Here is a 23217-nt window from a genome sequence, read left to right as displayed (position 1 = left end):
TTTTTCAAAAAACAGTTTTTCATTTCTCTGTTTTTTGCATTTTTTGTTTTAATTTTGTTGATTTCTTATCTAATTTGAATTATTTTTTTCTCCTACTGGCTTTGGATTTAGTTTGCTGTTTTCTTCTAGGTCCTTGAGATGCACTGATAGCTCATTTATCTGGTGCCTTTCCAATTTCTTGATGTAGGCACCAATTGCTATAAATTTTCCTCTTAACGCTGCTTTTGCTGTATCCCATAAGTTTTGATATTTTGTATTGTTGTCTTCATTCATTTCCGGAAATTTATTTCTCTTTTAACTTCTTCAGTGACCCACTGTTCATTCAGAAGCATGTTGTTCAGTTTCCATGTGTTTAGATATGTTTTAGAGATTGTTGAGTTTTTGATTTCCAGATTCATTCTATTGTAGTCAGAGAAGATGTATTGTATGATTTCATTTTTTTTGAATTTGCTGTGACTTGCTTTGTAGCCTAGCATGTGTTCAATCCTATAGAAAGTTCCATGAACTGGTGAAAAAATGTGTGTTCTTTATCTATAGGATGAAATGTTCTGTAGATATCCATTAGGTCCATTTGGTCAATACTATTAATTAACTCTTTTGTTTCCTTGCCAATTTTCTGTCTGATTTATCTGTCCATTGCTGAAAGTGGAGTATTGAAGTCTCCCAATACTATTGTATTGTAGCCTATGTCTCCCTTTTGATCCCTTAACATTTCTTTTAAATAGCCAGTTGCCCTGTAATTAGGCACATATACATTTATAATAGTCACATATTCCTGTTGACTTGAATTCTTAATCATTACATTGTGCCCTTCTTTGTTTCTTTCAGCAGTTTTTGTATTAAAGCCTATTTTGTCTGATATTTGGATGGCTAAATCAGCTCATATTTGGTTTCTGTTAGCATGGACTTTCTTTTTCCATCCTTTCACTTTCATTCTGTGTGTATTTTTGCTGGTGAGATGTTTCTTGTAGGCAGAAAATAGATGGATTTTGGTTTTTTGCTCCATTCAGCCAGCCTATATATTTTAACTAGAGAGTTGAGACCATTTACATTCAAGGTGACTATTGATAACTAATGACTTGGCCTTTCCATTTTTCCATAAATATTCCTACTGTTTACACTTTGAATTGCCTTTGTACCTTTATTGAGAGATTTTTCAGCCTTAACTTTCTTTCATAGTGATGACCATATTTCTGTGCTTCTGTGTGTAGCCCATCCTTAATCATCCTTAAGGTTGGACAGGTGGTGACAAATTATTTTAATTTCTGTTTGTTATGGAAGGTCTTGCATTAACAAACTGAAGAGAAAAAAACATATGAGTATCTCAATAGATGCAGACAAAGCATTTGATAAGATACAAACACATACAAATACAAATGATGAAAACTTTAAGTAAATTGAGTATATTAGAAACATTTTTAAACACACTTAAGACAATATATGACAAACCCATGGCTAGCATCCCACTGAATAGGAAAAAGTTGGAATTATTCTCCCTGAGATCCAGAACGAGACACTCTCAACATTGCTATTCAGTATAGTACTGAAAGTTTTAGCCAGAGCCATTAGGCAAGAAAAAAAGTTGAAGGGATACAAATTGGGAAGGAGGAAGGCAAACTATCACTATTTGCAGATGATGTGATTCTATATATAGGGGATCAAAAAGACTCCAATAAGAGTCCATTGGAACTCAGAAAAGTTTGATAAAGAGGCAGGATATAAAATCAATGCACAAAAATCAAAACCTTTGTATACACAGATAATTTCATGGTGGAGAAAGAACTTCTAAGATGATTCTTATTTATAGTAGTTACCAAAAAATAAAATACCTTGGAATAAACTTAACCAAGGATGTGAAAAACCTTTACACTGAAAATTGGAAAACACTAAAGAGAAAACTAAAAAAGGACATTAAAAAATGGAAACATCTTCCATGTTCATGGATTAAAAGAATCAGTATCATCAAAATATCTGTTCTACAAAAAGCAATTTACAGATTCAATGTGATGCCAATCTAAATATCAAGGACATTCTTCTCAGATATAGGAAAAATGATGTTGAAATTCATATGTAAATACAGGAGAAGCTGAATAGCTAAAAAATCTTATACAACAAAAACTAAGCTGGATGCATCACCATCCCAGATTTCAAGACATACTACAACCAAAACAGCCTGGTACTGGTACAGAAAACAGATGTATAGACTAATGGAACAGAATAGAAATGGCAACATCAACTCATGCATCTACAACCAACTTATCTTTGATACAGGGGCTAAAATAAATCCCTGGAGTAAGGACAAGGCTTCTCAAGAAATGTGCTGGGAAAACTGGATCTCCACATGCAGAAGCATGAAGCAAGACTCCTAATTTACACCTTATACAAAAAGCCACTTAAAATCGATTAAAAACCTAAATCTATGACTTGATATCATCAAATTACTATAGAACATTGGGGAAACCCTGAAAGACATTGCCATAAGCAAAGATTTCTTAGAAAAGACCCCAGAGGTACAGGCAATCAAAGCCAAAATTGACAAATGTGATTATACCAAATTGAGAAGCTTCTGCACTGCAAAAGATACATTCACCAAAGTGAAGAGGCAACTGACAGAATGGGAGAAGTTATTTGTGAACTGTGCAACTTATAGAAGATTAATAACCAAAATATACAAAGAGAACAAGAAACTCAAAAACAACAAAGCAAACAATCCAGTAAAGATATGGTCAAATGTCCTAAACAGGCATTTTTCAAAAGAGGAACTCCAAAACGCGAACAGATATATGAAAAAATGCTGAGGATCACTAGCCATCAGGGAAATGCAAGTCAAAACTCTAATGAGGTTTCACCTCACCCCATTAAAAAGGGATTCCATCTGGAAATCAACAAATGACAAATGCTGTAGAGGATGTGGGGTAAAAGTACCCTAGTTCACTGTTGGTGGGAATGTAAACTGGTGCAGCCACTGTGGAAGACAGGATAAGGATTCCTCAGAAATCTGAATATAGACCTAACATATGACCCAGCCATCCCACTCCTGGGAATTTACTCAAGGGAAATGAAATCAGCATATGAAAGAGTTACCTATACCCCCATGTTTATTGAAGCTCAATTCACAATAGTTAAGATATGATATCAACCCAAATGCCCATCAACTGAAGACTGGATAAAGAAATTATGGGATATATAAACCATGCAATACTACACAGTGGTAAAATATGAAATCCTGTCATTTGCAGCAAAATAGATGAAACTGGAAAACATGATACTTATTGAAATAAGCTAATACCAAAAGGACAAATACCATATATTTTGCATGATCTGTGATAAGTAATTGAGCACATAAATGGTAATCTCTAGAAGTGAAATTAATAATTTGAGAATGACTGACTTTGAACAGCACTTGTCGCAACTGTTGAGGAACAGTTTTTTTTTGATACATTTTTTGAACTCTTAATTAGTATAATAATAAGTATATAAAGTTAATTAAAGTTAGATCTTAGTAAAAAGTTAAAATGGGAATAGGAGATGGAAGAGGTAGAGGGTGTTGGAAGAATCACTGTATTACTAAAGTTATATTTACGAGAAGCATGAAATTTGTCTTCTTTAAATAAAATGTTTTTAGGAAAAAATTTAAAAATCAAACAAACAAAAAAAGAACCATTTGTGATTTGAATGCATCTTCAGAAAGTGAGTGTTGGAAACTTAATTCTAAATGAAAATTTGGGTGGCAGGATCTATTGGGAAGTGTTTAGGTCATGAGGGGTCCACCTTCATGAGTGGATTAACAATAGCTACAGAAGGGGTTGAACCTGTAAGTTCAATCTCTCACTCTCTCACCACATCATGCCCTGTTCTGATGCAACAAGAAAGTCCTCATCTTATATGGTCCCTTGATCTTGGAACTCCTATTCTCCATTATGAAAAAATATATCTCTCATTATAAATTACCTAGTGTGTGCTATTATACTGTAAATGCCTGCAACAGACTGAACACAGCATCATTAATGTTATAGTGTAAGTCTACATAAAATGTATTTTGATTTGGACTTTGTTTGCACAGGAATATAGTCATTGCATATCTTGACTCATAATATTATAGCATGCAAAGGAAAAGGAATGCACTGGAATAAATAGCAAGCAAATCAAAGCACATATATTAAGAATAAAATACAAACATAAAATACTTTGATTATAAAGTTATGTGATATATTCAATATACATTTTACTCCATTCTTTTCTTTGCATAGGCAAGAGATCTGCCTTATCTCCCATCTATGGGGAATAAATATGTCTCTACCAGTTCATCCAGATACTCTAAGCAGAATATAATGACATCATTCTTAAAGCTATGTAATGTATTTTGGTGATGAACTTATACTCTGTCTTGATATTTTACACATTTTTATCTTGCTGGCAGGCAAAATATGGTTGTTGAAGTACTGATTCATAACCACACGCACAAACACACACAACCCATATATGTTACTCTATTAAAGATTATGTGTATATAACCTATATGAATGTGTATAAGTTCTTGAGATAATTGAAGGAATCTAATCACTTCATTCTACTGGTGATTATTTATTAAGTTATTTTCTCTTATTCATCTTATCTCTTCTATGCCCCAGAACAAATCTCTTTCTGTAACTTTCAATAGGGTCTGTTGTCATTGGCAATTTCATTTTACTTATATCTATCCAGGCTGATAGAAATGCAGGATTTGTTTACAAACACACAGACACACACACACACACACAGAGAGACATATATTATCTATCTTGTTAGTTTATGTTACCTTTGTGCCACTGAATATCAATTTCCCTGCTCACTGATTATAGTTAATCTCAGCTAAATGTTTAGAAACTGAATTCTAGATTCATACCATAGTTTCTTAGTAAATCTTAATAAATTACTAGTAATTATAATCACTGTTACTATACACTAAGAGTTTAACTTTTGCCTATCAGTGAAACCAAAGGTGGTTAGGTGGTTTGCTTAAGTAGTTTTCTCTTCTAGTACTTATTAAAATACTTCAAGTTAAAGGACACATGTTACTTGGTGTCATATTTTGGATTGCCAATACTTTATGATTTTGGATGGGCAAATTAAGATTAGGAAAGAAGAAGGGACTACAATCAAAGAGACTGTACAAGCACAAGAGTATTCAGGTTGCTACATACCACTGATGCAGTGAGAATACACAGAAATCTGAGAGAATATCAGGATGAGACACTAGAGATCTAGATGCTGCTGAACTAAGGAATCAAGGCTTTACTCACTAGGAAAAGAATCAATGCTGGCAAAGTACAGTCAGATTTGAATATCATCGGGTATTGCTTAACAGGGGCAATGCATTCTGATAAATACATCTTTAGGTGATTTTGTCATACAATATAACAGTGTTTTACAAAACCTACGTGGTAGCCTATATCACACCTAACTTACGTGATATGTCTTAATTCTTCTAGGCTACAAACTTGCACAATAATTTTTTGCTATACTGAATACTGTATATAACTTGAACACTAAAGATAAATTAAAGAATCTATGGGGGCCGGCGCTGTGGCTCAGTGAGTTAACACCCTGGAATGAAGCGCCAGCATCCCATATGGGTGCCAGTTCGAGACCCGGTTGCTCCACTTCCAATCTGGCTCTCTGGTGTGGCCTGGGAAAGCAGTAGAAGATGGCCTAAGTCCTTGGGCCCCTGCACTCACGTGGGAGACCCGAAGGAAGCTCCTGGCTCCTGGCTTCGGATCGGCGCAGCTCCAGCCATTGCAGCCATCTGGGGAGTGAACCATCGGATGGAAGACCTCTCTCTCTCTGCTTCTCCTCTCTCTGTGTAAACTCTGACTTTCAAAGAAATAAATCTTTAAAAAAAAGAATCTATGGTGAATGTGTTTCAGCATTAACTTTTTGCCCAAGTGGAAAGATTATACCAAAATAATGATAAAAATGAAGTACAATAAATACACTAACCAGTAACAGGTATTTGTGGCAGTTATCAAGAATCACACAGTGTAACTGCATTTGTTGTGCAGTTATACAGAAGTCATTTCTACAGAAGCACAGTAGGTTTGTTTAAACAAGCATCAAGACAAACACATGAGTTACATGATATGTCACATGCGCTGTTATGATGCCAATGACCTACCTCACTTGGTGAATTTAATGGCTCAGCATCATGATGATCTTATGGGGTAAGATCATAATGTATATGCAGTCCATCATTAATCAAAATGTCATTATGTGGTGCATGACTATATTTAAAAGATCAGTGTTAGAAAGTACTTATGGTATTTTAGTTCAGGGAAGTGAATTCTGTAACTGCTTGAACTGTTGTAGCAGTCAAAGCAACAGATAAGTTCAGATAGTGAAAGAGAAAATTGGCAACAGGAAACAGACTTCAGAACCATTTAGTGGGCAGCCTGACAAAGATTTCTATGTTTTTGACAGGGGAGATTGGTAGTAATTGATGATATTTACCAAAATTGGGAATTTATATAAAAGAGCATATTTATGGAACGAAGTAAGGGAAAATGATGAGTTTGAAGCCATGTTATACTTTTGGTACAGGTGAAGAACTGAGGTGCAGATGTTCAGATGATAAATCAGTGTGATCATATACTAAGGAGACGTACTCTTTAAGATATGGAGAAGCAATTCAAATGACAAATGAAGATAATATTAACAATAGCAATGGCAGTGAATGGTGAAAATGGGTTGGGTATAAATGATTTTAAATTTAGAGTCAGTAAGACAATGGCCAAACTTATTTATAATGGGGAAATTCATTGTTCTTATTAAACACAAGAGCCAGTGCCTTTAAAAGTACATCACTCTACAGGTACAACTTCTAACCTTTAAACAGAAATATAATTAAAATTTAGTTTCTTAGATATACATTTTTTACTATTTTAGGCTATTAAATTTAAATTGTGGGTCAAGGTACATAATATCCATTTTAGCATTTAAAGTACCTAGTACTGTGTATTCAGCCAACACGTTTGTTAAACCAGATTAACATGTCTGTGTTGCAGACTTCATGGTGTCATCTATTGTCTTTTCATATGTTTATTTGATCTTTTATGGGTCAGGCATTTGTTTATTGATAACTATACAAAGATAAAATATATTCTCAAAGATAGCTTTTGAAATTTTTTATTATAAAAATTGACACTTAAAAATTCTGCACATTTAGGAGTTACGCTGTGATGCTTTGTTCATGTTAAAATAATTCAGCCTAAGATAAAAACAAAGAAATATATATAAATACATATACACATGATAATTTATGTAATGGAAATAAACACAGGATATTTAGTATCAGAGAAGAGGTATATAACATACAATCAGGCAATGATTTGTGAATCAAATCTTGATGTTGAGAAGGCACTTAGCCAGGCTTGTTGGAGTGTAGACATTACTGGTATCAGAGTCATTTTGTATAAGTAGGGCACAGGGCTCTGAGAGGTCATAGAACTCAGTGAAAAACCCTGAAAACTAAGTGATAAGATGGGGTGGGATAGGAGACTAATAAAGAACAGTGAAGATTGGGGCTGGCACTGTGGTGGAGTAGGCTAAGCCTCCGCCTACTACACTAGCATCCTAAATGCCCCTCTTCAGATCCAGCTCTCTGCTTAATGACCTGGGAAAGCAGTGGGAGATGGCCCAAGTGCTTGAGCCCATGCACCCACATGAGAGACCCAGAAGAAGCTCCTGGCTCTGGGTTGGCCCAGCTCCAGCCATTTCAGCCATTTTGGAAGTGAACCAGAGGATGGAAAAATCTTTCTCTTTGTCTTTCCCTCCCTCTGTCTGTAACTCTGCCTCTCAAATAAATAAATAAATAAAATATTTTTTTAAAAAAAGCTTACAGTTGAAGACTCAGGTGGGCACACTATATCTTTATGTTATACTTAACAGTCTGAATAAATAGGATAGGTGTTTGGTGCAGTGGGTTAATTCAGTGCTTAAGATACCTGCTTCCCATATAGGAGTATCTAGTTGGAGTCTCAGCTACCCTGGTTTTGATCCAGCTTCCTGGTCTGGCAAACCATGGGAGACAGCAGATGATGACTTGAGTACTTGAGTCTCTGCCACCCATGTGGTAGATCTGGACTGAATTTCTGGCTGCCTGATCCAGCCCTGGATGTTGAGGGTATTTAGGCAGTGACTCAGCAAGTGGAAGATCTCTCTCCATAGTTGTTCTGTCTCTATCTCTATTTTCAAATAAAATTAAAACTTTAAAAAGTTTTAAATATCTTTAAAAAAGAGAAATCTAACTAAAAGAAAAATAGGAAGAGGAGCAAGTTACAAAGATTAGGCTGAAAGCTCAACATCAGACATATTGAGCGGAGATTTTTATTAGGGTAGGCCAACTACTATAATAGGTACATATTGCAGTTGCTTAATACAATAAAAGTTCTATTTCACTAATATCACAATATAGTGCTGGGTATCTGTCTAGAATCTATACTCAAAGCAGTCACTTAAATGCCAATGCCTCTTTTAGCCTGTATCTCTGCTGTTCTCCAGATCATTGAAATGTTTTCCATGGAACAGGTGGAGAAGAAAGAGCATGAAAGTAGTTAGGATGTTTAAAGAGTGAGAGGGTGTATGTAAGATGTTCTTAGGGGCAGGTCAGAGTCATGTATCACATCAACACACATTCCATTGATGAGAAATTTATTAAACAGTCATATCTTATGTTGAGGACATTGGGAAAATTAGTCTAGCTAGATTACAAGTACCAAAAGCAAAAGGATTTATTGAACAAGTTTCTCGGGAAACAGGCAAGTAGGAATGACATATAGATGACTAGATTTGAAATATACTAATATATTTATTAACTCTGAAAATATACAATAGTAGATTACACTTTAGCATTTAATGGATACATAAAAAGCATGAAAAATAAGCAATATAAATGACTAGAGAAGTAGAAGGAAAATTTGGGGAGAGAATAAGAAAGATATAAAGAGGGGAGAAAGTCTCAAGAGGGAAGGAAGGGCCATACACATTGCAAACTTCAGAGTAGTTAAATAAGACAGGAGCCATTTACCATCATCTAAAACAGTCATTTTATGAATTCATCATACCACTTAGATGCCAGAATGTCATACAGGAAGGGAATTATGATTATATCTTGAGCCATAAATTGTCTTGATTTATGATATCTCAATTTGATTTAAAATTCAATATGCTAAAGTTTTCTATATAATTTAATTTCTGAGATCTCAAATTAGCTTTAATAAAAACTTTAAATTAACATCTAGAGCTATATTTCTCAGAAATGTTTCATGTGTTATGTCTATCAAAAATATAAAAAAACAATGAAAACACTTCTAATTCTATTTAACTTCCATGCTTATAATCTCCCTATTAAATACATTTTCAGTAAGATAGTAGGTCTGTTGTGTTTTCAGAATATATGTAAAATGTATTTGCAAATATACTTTTTAGATATATGTATACATATATATGTACTTTCTTATGGAAATTTATTTTTAAATTGAAGTGACAAAATTTTATTTAATTTTATTTTTGCTTATTTGAGAGGCAAAAGTCAAAGAGAGAGAGAGAGAGAGCAAGTCAGAGAGATAGCTCATATTTGCAGGATTACTCCTCAGATGCCTTGGTTGGGCCAAAGTTGATATCTGGAAACTCAATCACGTATCTCTAATGAGTAGCAAGAACCTAGAAAATGGAGCCATCAACACTATCTCCTAAGGTCTGCAGTGGCATAAAGCTGGAATCAGGACCTGGAGTTGGGTGTCAAATATTGGTACCCTTATTTGGGACTTGAACATCCTAACCAGCAATTTAATTGCTGCTAAACTTCTGCCTCCAAATAAAATTTAAAAAATATCTTATTAAACATTCTCAAAATGATATTTTTAATTATTAAAATTGTTAATGCCATTATTTGGGAATACTGTGACTTTACGGAACAGTAAAGATGAAAGATAAGATATGTTAACTGAGTTTTAATAACATGGTTTTAGATATTAATTAACATCTTGAAAGTTCAAGTACCTATTAGTTGGCATTGACAATGATATTAAGTAATGATTTAAAAATATTCCTTTGGTTCTTCTTCAAAAAACGTCTTTTACATGTACATAATAGTGGTTGGTTTCTCCTGATGATAACCTCTGACACATAGCTCTGAGAATTCCTAAGCCAAAAGGAGCAGAGTTGGAAAACTATTGTTGAGCTGCTTTTTTTGGCAGGGACTGCACAGGAAGGCAAATGCTGATAGCAAAACAATTTGGGCTCAGATGTCCAAGTGCTCCTTGTAGGAAAGATTGAGAGAATAAATTAAGATGTTGCACAGCAGTAGGCCCTCATAGGAAAATATAAATAAGTGGTGGCTGGTATAGGCTAGCATGTTAATACTGAGATGGACCATAGTGCCAGCCCAGGCTTAGAACAAATCTATCTCACAGGCCTAGAAAACAAAGCAAGATCGAGCAAAACCAAGTCAAAAACAAACAAGAAACAACCTCAGAGGTTGAAAGCAGTCAAATGATACAGTGCAATAATGCTTAATATGAAGTAAAATGAGTGAAATCTCTGTTCCTTAACAATCGGTAGCACATACCATGAAATGGTCTCATCCTGAATTCAAATTCTATTCACAGGTGTTCATTCTAAATGTATTAAGTCCTTGTTAGCTGTGATGCCTGCTGTGTGGCAGCAGTGTAAAGAAGAAATAAGGCATAGTCTCTTCCAGCATGAATCTTTAGTCCTCACAAAAGAGTGATAAGTACAAAAAATAATGGCAGAGGAAGAATATGTCATCCTAAAGGGACACAGAAATAGTTTCTAGATCTGATTGATCAGCCATGAATCTTTTCTTGGCAGAGAGACTACCTGAATTAGGTTAGTGATCCACCCACAGTGGGTGCTTAGGCCAGCAACAATAATGCCAACAACCATAGCAAATTAACAAAACAAAGAAAAACAAAACCACAGGCATTGATCCATTAGTGTAAACCAGACGTTATTCTATGTGATTTATCTGGATTCTCATTGCATGCATACAATTAGTCTATGATACAGACCTTGTTTTATATATAGAAAAGAGATTATCTCTGTTAAGTATCCTGCCCAATACAATAAATCTCTACTTTGGGGCAAGACTATAGGCTCAGGCATTCTAACTCCATAGCTTGTGATTTTAACTACACTAGATTATAATAAAGTATTTTTGAAAAACAAGAATTTTTGGGAGGCCCCTTAGAGTATCCACACACAGACAAAGAAACACAGAGAAAGAGAGATTTGCCTTCTATTGGTTCCAAAATGCCTCCCCAAATGCCTCCAATAGCTAGACTGAGCCAAGCTAAAGACGGGAGCCAGGAAACCCATACTGGCCTCTCACACAGGTGGCAGTGGCACAAGCATATGAGTCATCACCCCCTCCCTCCTAGGATACATTAACAGGTAGCTGGATCAGAAGCAGAGCAGCCATGGCTCCAATCAGCGTGCCAGCATGGGATGCAGGTGCTCCAAGTGACGACTTAACCTGCAGTGTCACAACACCCACCCTTTAGTTCTGTTATTTATTGCTTGTCTTTTCTCACTAGTATGTAAATTCTTTGGGCAGTGGGTTTTCTTCTTCTCCTTCTCTTCCTCCTCCTCCTTTTCCTCTTCCTTCTCCTTCCTCTTTTTGTTTCCTCTGCAGTGTGATTTCTGGAGCACCTAAATGTTTATCTGACATGATATTGGTCTTAATAACTCTTAGTTGGATGGGTGGTTGTTTCTTTTCCTTAATTTTCTCAAGTATCCCTCACAGAATTTCTTCAAGCATGCTTAAGACCTTCATTCTGCTGACCCTCAACCTCTTTCTCTGTGCCTTAATGCTTTAATGTCCCCATTGCTATTCCTTCCCTAACTGGGGAATATCCGGCAAAGCTGAAGCCTTTGACATCTTCTATCATCGACCAGCTGGACAGAAAGAGAGCTTTTGTCAACCTCAATACTCACTCAACACCGTCTAACAATCCTGCCACATTTTGCTAGAAAGAGTATTACATGGCCTTCCAACTCCCAAATAGCTATTCATTTCCATAATTAGAGCAAATTCTCTAATAGTTCTGTCACTCCAGACTAACCAACTTCATTCAGAAAAACTCATCTCATGCTCCAAAACATTCATTTTGCTTAGTGAAATATGCCATTCCCAAAAGACAAATACCATACTTTTTTCTGATATGTGGTAGTTCATGTGGCCTACAAAGTAATTTATAGGAATTGGTTTTAGATTCTAGATCAAATATAAGTTGGCTGTAGATGTTTGGATTGATTTCTGGTGTTTCTATTCTGTCCCATTGGTCTATCCATCTGTTTCTGTACCAGTACCATGCTGTTTTGATTACAACTGCCCTGTAGTATGTCCTGAAATCTGGTACTGTGATGTCTCCTTAGTTTGTAGATTGTATAGCAATAGATAGATTTTAGCTATTCAAGCTCTCCTGTGTCTCCATATGAATTTCAGCATCATTTTTTCCAGATCTGAGAAGAATGTCTTTGGTATTTTGATTGGTATCGTATTGAATCTATAAATTGCTTTTTGGGAAAATGGACATTTTGATGATATTGATTCTTCCAATCCATGAGTATGGAAGATTTTTCCATTTTTTGGTATCCTCTTCTATTTCTTTCTTTAAGATTTTGTAATTCTCATTGTTGAGTTATTTAACATCCTTGGTTAAGTTTATTCTAAGGTATTTGATTGTTTTTGAGGCTATTGTGAATGGGATTGATCTTAGCAGTTCTTTCTCAGCTGTGGCATTGCCTGTGTATACAAAGGCTGTTGATTTTTGTGCATTGACTTTATATCCTGCTACTTTGCCAAACTCTTCTATGAGTTCCGATATGATTATTGTTTTTACCCCTTGTTTATACTACTGTGGAACTGAAGTCTGCCTACTTTTTATTTGTCAAAATTGTTAGTGGTGAATTAAACCTGTGATTATAGAGTGGATTGAAATTAAGTCTTCAAAATCTTTGCTGAAGATATTAGCAAGGGAGTGAGTCCAAAATCCCTCTTGACTTGGTGGGTTATAGGGATGGAAAATAGCAGTTGGTCTAGAGTTAAATACAGAGAAGGAAATAGGAAAGCAAGAGTACAAGTTCCTGTCCAGGTAGGGAGAAGACTGATGTACACCAGGTTGCCACAGAGAAAAAAAGCTCCTGTTTCATTTACTGTGTACATGCTGGTGATGAGCAGTGGGATGGAGTTAGTCTAGCCTCCTTCTTGTCCCAGGCTCCTCTGCTTATGGAAACCTTGGCTATTGTCAGGGGTTAGAACGATGATAGTTCTGGCCTCTTCCAGCTGAGTAGGAGTGAATTAGGGACCTATAAATGTTGCATTTTACAGAACCTCAGTCTCCCCAATGAAAAAAAATCATAGAGTTCCACATAAATTTGCATATTTCATTTATAAAAAGTAACCTAAAATGTTGGAGAGACTCTGGTAGCATCAATTTTATCTGTTTCATATCTTGTTTTTAGTTTCCAAACAAAGCTTTCAAAGAAAATTATCTTTGTCAAAAAAGTTCATTCATTCCAATTCCTGATGCTTTCCACTATTTTAAAGCAATTCTTGAAACAGTTGGCTGTTCAATCATTTGCATTTTGAATACAAGTGGACAAAATATAGATATCCTTAGTGAAACCAGTTCTTATGTTGCACTTCTTATGTGCACACTGTAACCATTTAAGAAGAATTTGTGCATTATGAGCCCACTTTGTAACCTGGAAGTATGTGAATGTCTTTAAAATGGTGAAAAGTTTATTTACCAGAGAAAGCTTCTATTAGGAGTCAAATCTTGATGTTCTGTGCACAGGTGAAGCACCTGTTGTGCTTGCCAACACATTTGTTTTGGATGATTTTTTGAAGAAAGACATTCAACATGTCAAAATGCTTTACTACCTTCTATACTGGCCTGCGATGTCATAAGAATCTATGCCGGCAATTCCTAATGAAGCTTTGTCCATGACCCAGGAAAGTCATTTTATGAGAGCAAGTGATTTAAATGATTCTCTTCAGTATGGAAGTAAAGTACAGATTTTTTTATTACAGAGTCCCAAAGCAAAACTTTAAGTCACTGCATTTTGGGAAACAATTTTGATTTTGGTGGAATTTGATTGGATTAAGGGATACCTAGAAAATTTATAAAACATTCTTTCTGGTTATCTATGAGGATGTCGCTGAAAGAGATTGGCATGTGAGTCCCAGGGCTGAGCGAGAAAACCTTCTCAAAGTGGATGGTAACCATTCAATTGGGAGATACAGAAAAAGTTCCTGGCTTGGATAGGAACAGCCCTGACTGTTGTGGCAATTTGGGGAGTGAACTAGCTGATGAATGGTTCTCTCTCTTTCTCCCTCAATCTCTCTCTACAATTCTACCTTTCAATTAATCTTCTTTTTAAGAAAGCTTTTATTTAATGTATACAAATTTCATCAGTACAGCTTTAGGAATATAGTGGTTCTACCCCCTCATACTTGCCCTCCCACCCCATTCCCACCCTACCTCCAACTCCCTCTCCCATCCCATTCTTTATTAAAATTTGTTTTTAATTAACTTTATATACAGAAGACCAACTCTATACTGAGTAAAGATTCCCACAATTTGCACTCACCCACACATACAAAGTATAAAATATTGTTTGAAAACAAGTTTTTTTTTTTTTTTTGAGGGAGGGAAATATGTTTTTTTTAACTTTTATTTAATGAATATAAATTTCCAAAGTACGATTTATGGATTACAATGGCTTTCCCCCCCATACCATCCCTCCCACCCACTACCCTCCCCTTTCACACTCCCTCTCCCCTTCCATTCACATCAAGATTCATTTTCGATTATCTTAATATACAGAAGATCAGCTTAGTATACATTAAGTAATTAAACATGACAATAGGTCTGATCTGATTTCATCATCATTTAAAAAAAATCATCTATTATTTTTCACTTTATGTTTCTGTGTGGGAGCAAACTGTTGAAATCCTTACTTAATGAAAACAAGTTTTACAGTTAATTCTCATAGTATAACTCATTAAGGACAGAGGCCTACATGGGGATTAAGTGCACTCCTATTGTCGATTTAATGATTGACACTCTTATTTATGACATCAGTGATCACCCAATGCTCTTGACATGAGCTGTCAAGCCTATGGAATCCTTTGGAGTTCACATGAAGGATCTCTGTGAGACCCCAGTGGAATGAAGAGGCCATCAAAGAAGGATCTACCTTTCTCTGAAGGGAGGAGAGAACTTCCACTTTGCTTATGTCCCTGTCTAAATACTGTTAGAGTTTGTGGACTAAAATAAATAATCTTAAAAAAAAAAAAAAAGAATTCTCTCTATTGGATCTGGGACATACTACTTTCCCCCATAACATTATAAATTCATGCTCTCTAGCCTTTGTACTCTGAGAATTACAGCAGTGGCCCCCAAGGTCCTTAAGCTTTTAGACTTGAATTGAGCCAATTAGCACTGTGGGTCTCTAGACAGGTGATGGAATTCTGAGAGGCTTCTAAGACTCCATAATTGCATAAAACAATTCACTTAATACATTTACTTTTTACTATCTCTCTCTCTCTCTCTCTCTCTCTCTCTCTCTATCTCTATATCCCATCTATCTACTGTTTTTCTGCCTTTGGAAAATCTTGAGTAGTATATCTGGAAAAGTTACTTATAAAAAAAAAAATGATTCCAAGATGATTCCAAGTTGGCAGATTAGGGAATGACATACTGTGTTAGGTTAAGTATAAAAGAAAAAAAAAGTATAGGAAGTGTACTTTCAGGGGAGAATTGCAGAGAAAACTGCACTGGAAATCCTACAAAGGAGCCGGCACCTTGGCTCAGTTGGTTAATCCTCTGCCTGCGGCACCGGCATCCCATATGGGCTCTGGGTTCTAGTCCCAGTTGCTCCTCCTCCTCCAGTCCAGCTCTCTGCTGTGGCCCAGGGAGGCAGTGGAGGATGGCCCAGGTACTTGGGCACCTGCACCAGTGTGAGAAACCAGGAAGAGAACCTGGCTCCTAGCTCCAGATCAGCATAGCTCCGGCTGTAGCAGCCATTTGGAGGGTGAACCAACGGAAGGAAGACCTTTCTCTCTGTCTCTCTCCCTCACTGTCTAACTCTATCTGTCAAATAAATAAATTTAAAAAAAAAAGAACTGAAATCCTACAAGAGGAAGAGGTACGCCAGGGGCCTGTGTGGAAATCGAAGATGTGCAGCTCAAACACAATCACAAGCACAACTGCAGCAGCCAAGAGCTGGAGTGGAAGGCAGCTTGGACCCAGAGGTGAGACTGGACTGCAGCGATCTGTGGTGATACAGCCAGAGGAGTGCCTGGTGTGAGTCTGGACTGGAGCCAAGGGACTAGCAGTTATACATGGTTGCCCACGGACCAAGTGGATGCAGAGGGGGTGCATTTATCTCACCCCAACTTCCCCACAATAGTAATAGCTGCTCAGCTGAGAAAGGGGGGTGCCATTTTGGGTTTTGGCAGCATCTGCAGAAGCCTTTGTGCATCCACACAGCAACTGGCTGAGACAGGACACTGTCTCAGCAGTACTGGTGGCAGAGGAGGGCAGGGAGCAATATTTGCCTAATGGCTCTTGTATGCACATGTGATCCAGAGATTGTACTGGAGGGAACAATCCTAAGTCCCCAGTGACTTTGAGGCTGGCTGGGAGGTGGCTGGGCAACCATATAGGATGGTGAGGTGCCAACAGCCTCCCCAGATCAATATGCCTAGGTGGAGCTGCCTTTCTGTTGACTGGACAGGCTGGCAGGGCAGAAAGAAACCTCTGGACTCAGCAACTGGAAGCTTTGTGTGCTAAGATTGTGGGGACTCAGCAGTTACATGAAAGGGTGCAGAGTGTAGCTGGCTACTGAGATCTACCAAGCACAACTTGGGTGTTAGTCTGGATACTCAACCCACCCACGAGCACTGACCAGAGCTCCCAGGCCACACCCACAACATGCCTCTTGGTATTCACCGAAAGTGCAGACATTCCAGTAAACCTCAGAGACCTAGCTCAAAGATAAAAGCCATCAGAGGGAAAAAATAAAAATGAACTCAAAAAATGCCTGAAACAAAATCAGAAATTCAAGAAAAAAGAATAAGGAAGATACCATGACCCCCCCCCCCCGAAAAAAAAAAAAAACGCAAAAGAACACATAACATTTCAATATTAGAACACAAAGATTAAGAGGTTGAGGAAATGCCAGAAATGAAATTCAAAAATTCATCATAAGATTGCAAACAGAAGTAAATCCACATACTAGAAGACAAATCTTTGGAAATCTTACAGTCAGACAAAAGAAAGAAAGAAAGAAAGAAAACAGAAACCTTAAAAACAGTATGGGAGATTTATGGGATACTATCAAAAACTGACCATCTAGGTTTTAGGAGTTCCTTCCTGAAGGTATGGAAAGACAGAATGGATGAGAAGGCCTATTTAGTGAAATTATTACAAAAAACTTCCCCAGTTTGGAGAAAGTAAGGGACATCCAGGAAGAGGAAGCACATAGAACTCCTATCAGACATAACCAGAAAAGATCTTCAATGATATATGTAGTCAAACGTTCCATAGTAAAGCATAAATAAAAGATTCTAAAATGTACACGAGAGAAATGCCAGATTACTTAAGAGGGTCTCCAATTAGACTACAGCTGTAGTAGAAAAAATGTCAACTCAGAATACTGCAACCTGCAAAACTCTCATTTATTAAAGACATTACATAACAGAAACTGTTACCACTCATCCAACCTTACAAAAGATGCTTAAGGATGTGCTGCACACAGAAACAAAGAAAGATAGCCATGATTATGAAAGAATGTGGAGGCAGAAAATCTCCCAGTAAAAGTAGAAAAGAAATTCAAAGTAAACAATAGGAATATTTATGGAAAATGGCAGGGCCAAGTTATTACTTATTAATAGGCACTTTGAATGTAAATGACCTCAACCCTCCAGTTAAAATACACAGACTAGAAGAATAGAAAAAAAAAAAAAGACCAATCTATTTGCTGCCTACAAGAAATGCATTTCACCAGAAAAGATATAAGCAGACTAAAAGTAAAAGTATGGAAAAAGATAGTCCATGCTATCAGAAATCAAAAACAAGCTGGTGTTGATATCTTAATATCAGACAAAATAGACTTTAACCTAAAAACTGTTTAAAAAAAAGATGAAGGGCCCTATATAATGATTAAGGGATCAATTTAATAAGAATATATGATTATAATAAATGTATATGCACCCAATTACAGGGAACCTGGCTACTTAAAAGAAATGTTGATATATCAAAGGAGAGATACAGAATTGAATACAATAGTAATGGGGAAACTTCAATACCCCACTTTCAACAATGTACAAATGAACCAGGCAGAAAATCAGCAAGGAAACAACAGAGTTAATCAACAGTATATACCAAATGGGCCTAATAGATAGCCACAGAACTTTTCACTTCACTGTGGCAGAATACATGTTGTTCTCATCAGTGCATGGAACTTTCTCTAGGATAGACCTTTTGTTACAATAGACGTAGGCCACAAAGCAAGTCTCAGCAAATTCAAAAACTCAAAATCATCATGAATCTTCTCTGACCACAATTGAAAAAAGCTAGAATTCAACAACGTAAGGATCTCTAGACCATATGCAAACATATGGAAAATGAAAAATATGGTCCTCATTGAACAGTGGTTCATAGATGAAATCAAAAGAGAAATCAAAAATTTCTGGAAACAAATGATGATGACAGTACATCATATGAAAACACACGGGATATAGTAAAAGCATTGTTAAGAGGGAATTTTATAGTGATAGATGTCTACATCAAATAATTTGAAAGTCACCAAATAGATGAGCTATCAGTGCTTCTCAAAGACTTAGAAAAACAACAGCAAACCAAACCCCAACATAGTGGGAGGAAAGAAATAATTAAAATTAGAGGAGGAATAAACAAAATTGAAACAAAAAATACAGAAAGTGAAATGAGTGCTTATTTTTTGAAAAAAAAGCAAAATTAATATACCACTGTTGCTACTAACCAAAAAAAAAAAAGAAAGAAAAAAAGAACAAGATGAACCAAATCAATAAAATTAGAGATGAAAAAGGAAATGTAACAACAGATACCGCAGAAATAAAAAAAAAAAAAAAACATCAGAAATTACTGCAGAGATGTATGCTAACAAATCAGGAAACGTAGAAGAAATGGATACATTGCTAGACACATACAATCTACCAAAACTGATTCATGAAGACATAGAACACCTAAACAGAACAATAAGCAAGATGGAAATTGAATCAGTAATAAAGACTCTCCCAATAGAGAAAAAGCCAAGGCCAGATTGCATCACTGCTGAATTCTACTAGACATTTAAATAACTAATCTGAATTCTTCTCAAGCTATTGAAGACAATTGAAAAGGAGGGAATCCTCCCAAACTCCTTCTGTGAAGCCTGCATCACCTTAATTCCTAAGCCAGAAAAACATGCAACAGAGAAAGACAACTATAGATCAACATCCCTGATGAACATAGAGGCAAAAATCCTGAACAAAATATTAGCTAATCGAATCCAACACATCAGGAAGATAATTCACCTGGACCAAGTAGGATTCATCCCTGATATGCAGGGATGGTTCAACATGCGCAAATCAATAAATGTGATACATCACATTAACAAACTGAAGAACAAAAACTATATGTTTATCTCAATAGATGCAGAGAAACATTTAATAAAGTACAACATCCTTTCATGATGAAAACCTTAAGCAAATCATTTATAGAAGGAACATTCCTCAACATAATCAAAGCAATTTATGACAAACCAACAGCCAGAATCCTATTGAATGGGGAAAAGCTGGAAACATTCCTTCTAAGATCCAGAACTAGACAAGGATGCTCACTCTCACAACTGCTATTTAATATAGTCCTGGAAGTTTTAGCCAGAGTCATTAGGCAAGAAAACAACATCAAATGTATATAAATTGGGAAGGAGGAATCCAAAGTATCCCTATTTGCAGATGACATGATCCCCTATGGAGGTGATCCCAAAGACTCCACACTAAGAGAATATTGGATCTCATAGAAGAGTTGGTAAAGTGGCAGGATATAAAATCAACATGGAAAAATCAATAGGCTTGCATAAGCATACAATGTCATGACTGAGAAAGAACATTTCAGACAGTCACATTCATAATAGCTCCAAAAAGAATCAAAAGATTTGAATAAATTTAACCAAGGATGTCCAAGATTTCTACAACGAAAATTACAAAACACTAAAGAAAGAAATAGAAGAAGATTTTAAAAAGTGGAAAAATCTTCCATGTTTTTGGATTGGAAGAATCAATCTTATCAAAAAGTCTATTCTTGAAATGCACTTTACATATTCAATGTGATCCCAATCAAAATAGCAACAACATTCTTTGCAGATCTAGAAAAATGGTATTAAAATTCATATGGAAACACAAAAGATCCTGAATAGCTAAAGTGATCTTATACAACAAAAGCAAAGCTGGAAGCATAGCAATTCCTGATTTCAAGACCATACTACAGGGAAATTATAATCAAAACAGCCTGGTACTGTCACAAAAACAGATTTTCAGTCCTATGAAAAAGAATAAAAACTCCAGAAATGAACTCATGCATCTATAACCAACTTACCTTTGACAAAGGTGCTAAAATCATACAGTCTTTTTAACAAATTGTGCTGTGGAAATTGGATCTCCTGATGCAGAAGTGTGAAACTAATCCCTTCCCTTAAACCTTATACAAAAATCCACTCAAAATTGATCAAAGACCTAAATCTGTGACCCAATACCATCAAATCATTAGGTAACATTGGGGAAACCTTGTAAGATATTGGCATAGGCAAAGACTTCTTGGAAATTACCCAGGAAATACTCAGAATACTGGTCAACTAATTGACAGCATACAGAGAACACTTTCCTTCATTAAGCCCAGCAGGTCAAGCTGCTGCGTGCGACGCTGGTTCTCGTATCAGAGTGCTGGCTGCTCAGCTTCCAATCCAGCTCCCTTTTAATGCACCTAGGAAGGCAGTAGCCCGAGCACTTGTGCTGGAGACCAGGATGGGGGTCTTGGCTCCTGGCTTCAGCCTGGCCCAGCCCTAGCTTTTGCAGCTATTCTAAGAGTGAACCAGAGGATGGAAGATCTCTCTCTCTCTCTCTCTCTCTCTCTCTCTCTCTCTCTTTCAAGCAGATAGATAGATATAAAAAGAACAAAAACGGGGCTGTTGCCATGGCTCACTTGGTTAATCCTCTGCCTGCAGCACCGTCATCCCATATGGGTGCCAGGATCTAGTCCCGGTTGCTCCTCTTCCAGTCCAGCTCTCTGCTGGGGCCCGGAAGGGCAGTGGAGGATGGCCCGGGTGCTTGGGCCCTTGCATCCGCATGGGAGACTGGGAGGAGGCACCTGGCTCCTGGCTTCAGATCGGCGCAGCGCTGTCTGTGGCAGCCATTTGGGGAGTGAACCAATGGAAGGAAGACCTTTGTCTCTCTCTCTCACTGTCTGTAATTTTACCTGTCAAATAAATAAAGAAAAAAAATTAACAAAAAAAAAATTGACGAATGGGACTGCAGAAGCTTTTGTACTGCAAAAGAAACAACTCAGTAAAGAGGCAACCAACAGAATGGGAGAAAATATTTGCAATCTATATTACTGATAAAAGGTTAATAACTAGAATATATAAATATCTCAAGAAATTCAACAACAACAAAACAACAGCCTTTGTATACACAGACAATGGCACAACTGAGAAAGAACTTCTAAGATCAATCCCATTCACAATAGCTATAAAAGCAATCAAATACCTTGGAATAAACTTAACCAAGGATGTCAAAGATCTTTACGATGAGAATTACAAAACCTTAAAGATGGAAGAATATATGGTTATGTTTAGCCACCATGGGTGGAAGATCGTTAGCATCAAGCAGAAGAAAGCACCAAAATGGATGGTTTCAAATTTGAAGGCCACTGTCAGATACCTTAAAACAGTGTCTCAAATAGGTTCAGGATTCAGGAAGAAGTCAAGTCTCTTCACCTTGCTTTGTCCTCTTACATTGTAGCACCTGGTAATCCCAGGATCCAGACACAATACATTCTACCAGTACATTAATATTCATTCTGGATTTTATGGATCAATTCTAGCTTTGATTATTCTGGTGTTACAGATTTTAGCCATAAAGCATAAATATCCTAGAAAGTTCAGTGTTAGGCATTATCCAAATAAAATTCTCTCTCTCTCTGAACTAATTCTCTTATATCTCAGGTTCTTCGATCTGATTGTTAAATTGCAAGTCTGACCCACATGCTAATTCATAGCCCATCTCTCTGTCCTTTTCCCCTCCTGCTAATATAAAGCCAGATAATTTAAATTGGTTTGATATTTCCCCTAATCCTCGAAACAGCTACAGTGTTATTTTTCTGTGAAGAAACATTTTAAAATCCTAGCAACTATTCTTTCTATCACCTTGGGACTCAAACTGTTCAGAAGTTGGGAATCACTAGTGCTCTCTGATTTGATTATAAACATCTTTTCTACACGGTAGTTTATAGGGAGGAAAACTCCATTGTTTCACTCTTAGGATAGATTGTAGTGCACATCACAGGGCAAACTCCTTCTTCTGGTTCTTGGTAGATGTCTTAATTAAATCTTGCATTCATACTAACAAATGGCTAGTCTGCACTCAACTCTTTTAAAAGTGTTCACTAAAGTTAATAACCTCAGAGAATTTGCAAAGCCGGTATGGAATTTACAGAACAAAGCTGTGAAGAGCCACAGGCCTTCTCTAATAAAGACATTGCTTGTTTCTACTGCATAGATTTGCTTACACAGCTTTATAGAGGTTCTTTGTCTTCAGGGTACTAAGCCATTCAAATGTCCTATTTTTCTTCTAATTGCTTTTCTGCCACTGACTTGTTAGCAGGTATCACCATCTTTCTCTTTCTCTCTCTCTCTCTCTCTCTCTCTCACACACACACACACACACACACACACACACACACTCCCCTTGTCCCTTTTAGTATTTACCTCCATGCCAACATGTCCATCTGCCTCAGGATGTGGCAAACAACAGTGCTCCTTAAAAGGCCAGCAGAAATGTGCATATCTGAACCCTCTGCAACATTTATAAGCTCTGTCAGTTTTCCCTTCCCTTTTCTTTGTGTTCTGTGA

At 36.6% G+C, this 23217-nt stretch overlaps 1 long non-coding RNA gene across 1 annotated transcript in view; it reads right to left on the bottom strand.

Moving 5' to 3' along the window:
• The window catches only part of LOC138849738 (uncharacterized), a 50908-nt gene extending 29345 nt beyond the window's left edge, over positions 1-21563 (bottom strand). Inside the window, exon 1 of the long non-coding RNA XR_011388869.2 lies at positions 21291-21563. This is a non-coding gene — a long non-coding RNA (uncharacterized LOC138849738). The remainder of the gene's footprint in view (positions 1-21290) is intronic.
• Positions 21564-23217: the final 1654 nt, after the last annotated feature.

This window comes from Oryctolagus cuniculus, chromosome 5, assembly GCF_051225735.1.
Source record: "Oryctolagus cuniculus isolate XC-2025 breed Fujian yellow rabbit chromosome 5, ASM5122573v1, whole genome shotgun sequence".
NCBI classification, from domain to species: Eukaryota; Metazoa; Chordata; class Mammalia; order Lagomorpha; family Leporidae; genus Oryctolagus; species Oryctolagus cuniculus.
The sequence above is the reverse complement of the archived record's forward strand: the minus strand, read 5'-3'. Positions and strand labels throughout refer to the sequence as shown.